The sequence below is a fragment of the Apodemus sylvaticus genome, chromosome X, assembly GCF_947179515.1.
Source record: "Apodemus sylvaticus chromosome X, mApoSyl1.1, whole genome shotgun sequence".
Taxonomy (NCBI): Eukaryota; Metazoa; Chordata; class Mammalia; order Rodentia; family Muridae; genus Apodemus; species Apodemus sylvaticus.
The window spans coordinates 97,971,755-97,980,502 of NC_067495.1; the positions used below are offsets into that span (position 1 = coordinate 97,971,755).

Sequence of the window (8,748 nt, forward strand, 5' to 3'; positions counted from 1 at the left end):
CAATGTTTTGAGGCTTCCTAATGTATAAACAGTATAGGTCTATGCACCCATATTGCTCACAAATATTTGACACTTTTTATTCAAATACTCCTAGTATTGTTTTAATCTACAAGTACTATCTGTTGCATTCTCTGTGAGCCGATTATTAAATGTCAGTAAAGACATGTACAGGATAGTCATGAAGAATTTGCATAGATTACTCAATGATGGAGACTTTATTTGATGTTTAATGCAGTTCACCCTTACTTCCTTAAGAGCATGCAGAGGATACTGAGTCTATTGAAGGAAGTGAGAGAAATGTCCCAGAGACAAATCCACAGGCCATCTTCTCAAGATTCACACTAAAAGAATATGACTGTATAGCTTTCAGCATCCTGTGTGTAACTTTTCCTGGTGAATCTGTTGGAAGATGTGTTTTGACTTCTAGGCCCCTCAACAAACACATTAGTGGATACCAGGGAGCTAGACTAGTGAGGGTGAGAGGCATTGTATATATGGGATCAGAGATTCCTAGAAAGAAGCTGGGTCTACAAAGATTGGTTGACTGACTGGAAGCCATCAGATTAGAAGAACACCCCTCCCCCCAACAGGGTCCTGGGGTCTGCACACAGCTATGTCATCTGGAATGCAGGCTTGATCTCTCACCTTGTCTGCTTCATTACTACTCTTTACTCCATTGTGATATTTGTTCTTACTGAGAATCAGTAGGAAATCTCTTCCCCCATACCATACAACAAGAATATAAGGAAGCAGAAATCACAGTGAATCAAAAGCATTACATCAGAAGCACCCACCACTGGGCTGTGGTCCTCACCTATCACCTTGTTGGCACTGTCTCCTGTTAGCAGTTGTTCATGCTAAGCTTGCAGTCTCCTGAGATCCTGGGAATTGTTTTGTTACCACAGCTAGTCTGGTTGAAGGAGCTCTGGGATTACAGACATGTACTGTCTCATACAAGTTTTCGTGAATTCTGGAGAGCTGACCTCAGGATTCATGCTTTTCTGTCAAGCACTTTACCCAGGGAGCCATTTACTCTCCCCTCTTCCATTTCCTTCTCACTGCTGTATTATTCTGAAGTCTCTGATTCAAATCTTCTCACTTAGGGATAGAGGGTATTTCCTTTCTGATCTAGCCACCCTTCTTCTAAGTTTCTCTTCTCAAAACACAAAGCATTGTTGAAGTCACCCACAATTATTGTGTTAGGTGCAATGTGTGCTTTGAGCTTTAATAAAGTTTCTTTTATGAATGATGGTGACCTTGCATTTGGAGCATAGATGTTCAGGATTGAGAGTTCTTCTTGTTGTATTTTTCCTTTGACCAGCAAGAAGTGTCCCTCAGAGTCTCTTTTGATGACTTTGGGTTGAAAGTCAATTTTATCTGATATTAAAATGGCTACTCCAGCTTGTTTCCTGAGACCATTTGCTTGTAAAATTGTCTTCCAGCCTTTTACTCTAAGGTAGTGTTTGTCTTTGACCCTGAGGAGTGTTTCCTGTAAGCAGCAAAATGTAGGGTCCTGTTTACGTATCCAGTCAGTTAGTCTATGTCTTTTTATTGGGGCATTAAGTCCATTGATGTTAAGAAATATTAAGGAATAGTGATTGTTAATTTCTGTGGTATATCTACACAATGGAGTACTATTCAGCCATTAGAAACAATGAATTCATGAAATTCTTAGTAAAATAGATGGAGCTAGAGAACATAATACTAAGTGAGGTAACCAAGACTCAAAAGATCAATCATGGTATGCACTCACTAATAAGTGGATATTAACCTAGAAAACTGGAATACCCAAAACATAATCCACACTTCAAATGAGGTACAAGAAGAAAGGAGGAGTGGCCCCTTGTTGTGGAAAGACTCAGTGAAGCAGTATTCAGCAAAACCAGAACGGGGAAGTGGGAAGGGGTGGGTTGGAGGACAGGGGAAGAGAAAGGGGCTTATGGGACTTTCGGGGGTAAGGGGCTAGAAAAGGGGAAATCATTTGAAATGTAAATTATATCGAATAAATTATATCGAATAAAAAAAACCACAAAGCATGTATATCAAAAGGCATGCATAAGTATAAGGTCACTCCTTGTAAAATCAACCATATCTGAAAAAGAGTCAATATAAGATTGATTTTCATCAGTGTAGGAGTCACTGAATAATCAAAGTTAGGTCTATATCCTGTACTAGAACTCAGATATAATAAAACAGGGGATTTGCTTTGTCCATTATATATGATCTTTGGTGTATAACTAAGTGAGGAGATTAAGTTATTAAAAAATATCTAGACCAGATGTTATGTATTACTGTGGCACTGGATAGCTACATGTAGCTCTTCAATTTTATGATTATATTCATAAAAAATTCAAATTTCATTTTCCTAAAATAGGAAATTTATCCTTTTCAAGTATTCATATATTCAGTGTTCAATCTTCCCATAAGATTGAAGGTAAAGGAAAACAATTAAGAGTTATATTCAAATTCACAGGGTCCTAGAGTAGGTCTGCTATAGACTCCCTTCGTAAACTTTGTATATTTTGTAAAGTTGGTAAACCATCTTAGAGGGGAAATCTGCCATGTCCCATCTTGAGAAGCTCCAGCAGCCAGGACACACCCCCAGACATCCTTAACTGTCATAAGAGAGATTCCAGCCTCTGTAAAGTTCATAAAGTTTATCTCCAGCCTCTCATCAGAACCTGCCCCAGATCATGCTAATTTTAGGTGAAAAGACTGAACAAAAGCCACCAATCCCTGAGCATGAAAACCCACCAATCCAGGAACAAGAAAACTCACTAATCTCTGAGCTCCCCCAGACTCAGCACTTGAAATCCCCCCATCACTCACAGTGGAAATCTCCTCTCTAGAAAACTCAGTCCCCAAGGAAACACTTTACAAAGACTGTGTGTGTTTCTGTCCCAGTTCTCAGCTCCCTCTTGGAAGCAGAGGAAGCCACTCCTGTATTTGTCTCTCCACAACGTGAACCCTCCCAACAGGTCTCTTTTATGAGATTTGCTGTCTGGTATGACTCTCCCACCGGAATTAAAACAAAAAGAAGGAAAGAAGTGGAGTGGGGCTGAGTCTCCTGAGGTCCTCATCTCAGCTGTGGATACACACCCCTCACCCATTCCCTCCCCACCCACTGCCCCTGTAGGGACAAAGCCTCTGGTGAGTCTTGCCTCTTAGCACCAGTCACTATAGTCCCTCTCCTAGGCCATGGTTAGAAGGGATTGACTCTTCTTTGTAGGAGATTATTGTAGAGTCCTCTAAGTTTCAGTGACACTTGACTAATCATACATGTAATGCAGACAGTTTCAAAGCAGGCCAAGGCCATCTCCTCTGACTAGCAGCAATCAATTCTAGACTTAGTATTGTTTTCTCAAGAGGTCTGTGGAGAGTTCAAGACAGCTGGTGGAGAGTAGTCTGCCTAGTTACTTTACATTTACCCATTGTACTATGTGAAGTGATAAATAGTATGTGGCAAAGTTGAGAAAAAAGATTACCAACCTCCCAAAAAATTTGAAAATAGTTTTTGAGGGCCTGAAAGCTAAGGCATGTTTTAAAAGAGAATAGAAGTGTGTTCAACAAGTTACTGGAAACTTTGATACCCTGAAATATGAGACCATATTGCTAATTCAGTAACATTATTATATATTTGGCATTATACCATTAACTGAATTATTAATCCAACGGAAAATTGAGTTAAAATGGAGGAACCCAAATAATTCAGTATTATTTTTTATAGGTCTGTTGGGTTTTGAAGAGCATAAAATTATTTGCCCTAATATTCTTATTCTCTTTTTATTGAAAATAGATTTTTTTTTGTCATACAAAAAATGACCCAAAAAAATCTCCTCAAACATTAAATTGGATGCCATAAATTTTACACAAAGACCTGATATAGATCTCTGGAAGCATGTGAATTTTGCTTCAGTGTCTATCTGTTGCATTCTCTTTGAACTGATTATAAAATGTCCAGGATTGTCATGAAGGATCTGCATGAATTCCATAGTGTTGGAGAATTTATTTGATGTTTAATGCAGTTTGACACTACTTCCTTAAGAGCCTATAGAGGCTACTGATTCTATTGAAGGAAGTGAGAGAAATGTCCCAGAGACAAGTCCACAGGCCCTCTTCACAAGATTCACACTAAGAGATCATGACTGTGTAGCTTTCAGAATTCTGTGTGTAACTGTTATTGGTGAATCTGTTGGAAGATGTGGTTTGACTTCTTGGCCCCTCACCAACACATTAATGGATCTAGACTCATGAGGGGGAGAGGCATTGTGTATGTGGGAACAGGGATTCCTAGAAAGAAGCTGGGTCTGCAAAGATTGATTGACTCATTGGAACTTTACTGATGTGCTTGCTTATTCTCCATCCTGATTTGTTTATCAGTATGACTCAGATTACCCATTTCTTCACAGTTATCTCTCATATGTCTTTATATGGTTTCATGCTCTGTTTTCCCCTATTAGCCAGTGGAATAAATTAAATCTTCATCTGATGCCTCTGCTGAATTTGCTGAATCTCAATGTTTCACTCCGTGACTGTGCATAGGGCATATTCAGGGAGGGAACCCAGAATGCTAGTGGTAAATGCACAGGCTTACATTTCCACTGTGTGTATACATTCCCTGGCATGGCCTGGTGTGTTCATGGTTGTGTGATGAGATGGGAAGAGGAAAGTCATTGTGCATACCTTTCTCTGAAGGAGTCTGCTCAGACAAGCCACCACCATTCCATCCTCTGGGTTTTAGGTGCTGTCTCCTCCTGGTTTCCTCTAGTTCATGGGTTTATTTCCCTGTGTGTTACCTTCCAGGGTGACAGAGAGGGGTCTCGTATCTTCATCCCAGAAGCAGGAGCTCATTGAGAAGAACACAGTGTGCTGTGGAGTCTCTCAGCCAGATTGGGTGAAAAGAACGTGGGGACACTCTGGGTAGGTTGGTTCTCTTCCAGCATCCTTATCTCCTCAATAGGTTAACTGTATCCCTTCTTTTGTTCATCAGCAGTCTGTTGAGGTTCAGTATGATTCCATGTGCAAAAAATACCCTGCCATGTCAAACAGACGGAGAAACCAAGGGACAATAGAGTGAATCTATTATAACAGGTATCGCAGAATTCTCAGTATAAGATTACTGGTCCTCACACGTGGTGCACATAATGGTTCACAACCATCTCTAATGGGATCTAATGCCCTCTTCTGGTGCATGGATCTATGAAGTTTGACTTTAGACACCCAATTAAAATAAATAGTATTATCTTATTCTTGTTGCATGAAACATGTAGAATAATTTTGAAACAATAGACATCTTACCACTAATGAATAGTCAGAGTCAAGAACATAATAGACTCTGGATTTGTGTATGTAGTTATTTAGGAATGTTTGGAGGCTTTCTAATGTATAAGCAGTATGCAGGTCTGTTGAGGTTCAATGTGATTCCATGTGCAAAACATATCCTGCCATGTCAAACAGACAGAGGGACCAAAGGACTCTGGATAAATTCTATTACATCAGATGTCCCAGAACGCTCACTGTTAGATTACTGGTCCTCACACGTGGTGCACATGTGGTGCATGCCCAGCTCTTTCTGGAGTCATTGTTAATATTGTTCCTTCACAATCCTCCCATGTAGAGGTGAGTGTGTGCTACACCCCTTTATGCTCCAGGAGGGTAGTAGCACTTCCAGCCACTCACCCTGGGAATCACCACTTACCTCAAATTTCACATGGCTAGTTGATTTTATCTCCTGCAGGTCCTATGTCCATCTATCCATCTGAGTCTCTTTCTCCCCCTAAGTCATGCTGGTTCCTTTCTCCTCCCTCCTGCTTCCTTGATTTGGCAACTCTAAGGGTCCAGCCTGTTCCTTTCTGCCCAAACATTACCTGCTGGAATCTTTATTGATTAATCAAAACCCAACTGGGTCACTTTTCAGTTAGAATTTAAAATGCATTATGGACCGGAGAAGATAACATTTTTAACTTGCAGGAGGCTTAGCAAGTACAAACACTTCCTTTGAGGCACGCTTCATGATCTGAGTTCAGTTCTAACAAATCAGGGGAAAGGCCACATGTGGTCCTCATGATCTGTAACCTCAGAATTCCTACGGCAAGATGGGCGATATGGGCATAAGGATTAGCTAAAATCTGGTGTGCGAGGTAGCCTGGAATACATGGATCATGTAATATACTACATGTAGTATAATAAATGCAGTATACTCCAGCAGCACAAAGAGAGCCCCTCCCTATAAAGAAGATCGGAGGAGACAGCTGAATCTAAAAAATATTGAATCCGGGTTTCCATGACAACAACAAATGCTCCTCCCCTCTCTCTGCTCAGGAACTAGAAATGCTCTGCCCATCCCTCCCTTCCTTTCTCTCAAAGCAGAACTCATTCACCCTTGTTATCTGTCACATTAGAAAGCATAAGGGAAACTACCACCAGCCAGAAAGCAGAGCTTCACTCAAGCTGTGAATAAAATATTCCTAGAGGCGTGCATGGCCCAGGCTTTCCTCACTAGACTAGGCCTCCATGGAAACATTGTCATGGTTATAGAGCAACATTGTTGCCCTGGTCAGAGATGAGGTCTTTTATCTTCCTCAGGAGATTATAGAGATATGCTAGGTTGTGTCACCCTGTGTAGAAAGAGACCCAAAGAGGAAAAGTAAACACTTGGAGACACCGGGAATCGAACCCGGAACCACATGCATCCAAAGCATGGGCTCAAACCACAGAGCTACATCTCCAGGCTGGCAAAGTGCCCGTTTATAGCCTATATCAATAAAGAGTGACCAAAGCTGCATTTATATGCCTTGAAAGAATCTGCATCACATTTTAGTATATGATTTGTTGCTTTCTAATTTAAGATTTCTGTGGAATTTTTATGTTTTTCTTCTATGAGAACAGAATCTCTTTTCAATGAAAAGAAAATAGTATTAGCAACAAGAAATTCTGTGTTCTTTAAAACATGGCATACATACAATACATTGAGAGGATTGTGTGAAATTAATTATAATGGCTTTCTGTAGGTTTCATAAGAACCGGCCAGGGTGGGGCAGACGTTGGGAAGATGGCATTGCAAGGTTGGGCCCCTTATTGCTAGGGCTGCCCTTAGCCTTGTGTGCCTCCCTTGGGGGAAGGACACCAGGAGCTCTTGGGGACCGAGGCCGGCATCCCTTTACCATGTCATGTAGTGCCAAAGCTTGGAAATCCCTGGTTCTTGTTTGTTCCTTTATAATCCCGTTCCCCTGGATCTCGGGGCCTCTCTCCTATCCTGTTGTATCATCAGGAAGGTCTATGGCCTGAGCTCAAGCTTGAATAAAGTCTCTCATGTGCTTGCATAGGATTCATGGTTCCTGGTGCTCTCTTTGGGGTTTTCATGATCTGAGTACAACACTGCGTCTTCAGGTAGAACTCTTTCCAGTTTTCTGAGGAACCACCAGATTGACTTCCACCAGCTTGCAATCCCACCAGCAAAGGAGGAGTGTTCGTCTTTCTCCACATCCTTACCAGCATCTACTGTCCCCTGAGATTTTTATCTTAGCCATTCTAACTGGTGTGAAGTGGAATCTCATGGTTGTTTTGATTTGCACTTTTGACTAAGGACTTTGAACATTTCTTTAAATGCTTCCTGGCCATTTGAGATTCCACTTTTGTGAATTAATTTTCTGTTTAGATGTGTACTCCAATTATTAATTGGGTTATTTGTTTTTTGGGAGTTTAACTTGTTGTGTTCATTTATATTTTGGATGTGTGCCCTCTGTCTGATGTAGGGTTATTGAAGATTGTTTTTCCTAATCTATACGTTGTTTTTTTTTTTTTTTTAATGTATTGAGGGTCACTTTTCCTTACAGGAGCTTTTCAGTTTCATGACGTTCCATTGGTTAATTGTTGCTCTTAGAGCCTGAGCCACTGGAGTCCTTTTTAGAAAAATTTTCTCTGTGCCAATGAGTTTGAGGCTCTTTCCAAATTTCTCTTCTTTTAGATCCAGTGTATCTGGCTCAGTGTTGAGGTCCTTGATCCACTTGGACTTGAGCTTTGTGCAAGGTAACAAATATGGGTCTATTTTCAGTTTTTTACATAGAGACTGCCAGTTATATCAGTACCATTTATTGAAGACTCACTATTTTTCCCCTGTATGTTTTTGGGTTCTTTGTCAAATTTCAAGTGTCAATAGGTATATGGGATAACTTCTGGGTCTTTGATTCTATTCCATTGATTGAACTGTGTGTCTTTGCACCCATAACCCCCTTGGTCTTTATTACTATTACTTTGTAGTACAGCTTGAGGTCAGGGATGGTGATTTCCCCAGAAGTTTTTTCATTGCTGTTAATTGTTGTAGATATTCTTGATATTTTGTCTATCCATAAGGAGTCGAGAATTGATCCTCCCATGTCTGTGAAGAATTCTGTTGGAATTTTGATGGGGATTGGATTGAATCTACATATTTCCTTTTGGTAAGATGGCCATTTTCACTATGTTGATATTGCCATTCCCTGAGCATGGGGGATTTTCTGAGGTCTTCTTCAACTTCTTTTCTCAGGGATGTGAAGTTCTGTCATACACATCTTTCACTTGCTTGGTTAGAGTTACACCGAGATACCTATTGTTATTTGTGTCTATTGTGAAGGATGTTGCTTCCCTAATTACTTTCATTTCTTTCCCTGGCAGTTTGTCATTTGTATAAATGAAGACTACTGATTTGTGTGCTTTAATTTTATATCCTGTCACTTTGCTGATGTTGTTTATCAATGGTCATACTTCTTC

The 8,748-nt window shown here is 40.4% G+C and overlaps 1 non-coding gene across 1 annotated transcript; it reads right to left on the bottom strand.

The window, feature by feature from the left end:
* Nucleotides 1-6,655: 6,655 nt before the first annotated feature.
* On the bottom strand, nt 6,656-6,728 carry Trnap-ugg (transfer RNA proline (anticodon UGG)). Its single transcript has one exon. It is a non-coding gene; the product is annotated as a tRNA-Pro (tRNA).
* Nucleotides 6,729-8,748: the final 2,020 nt, after the last annotated feature.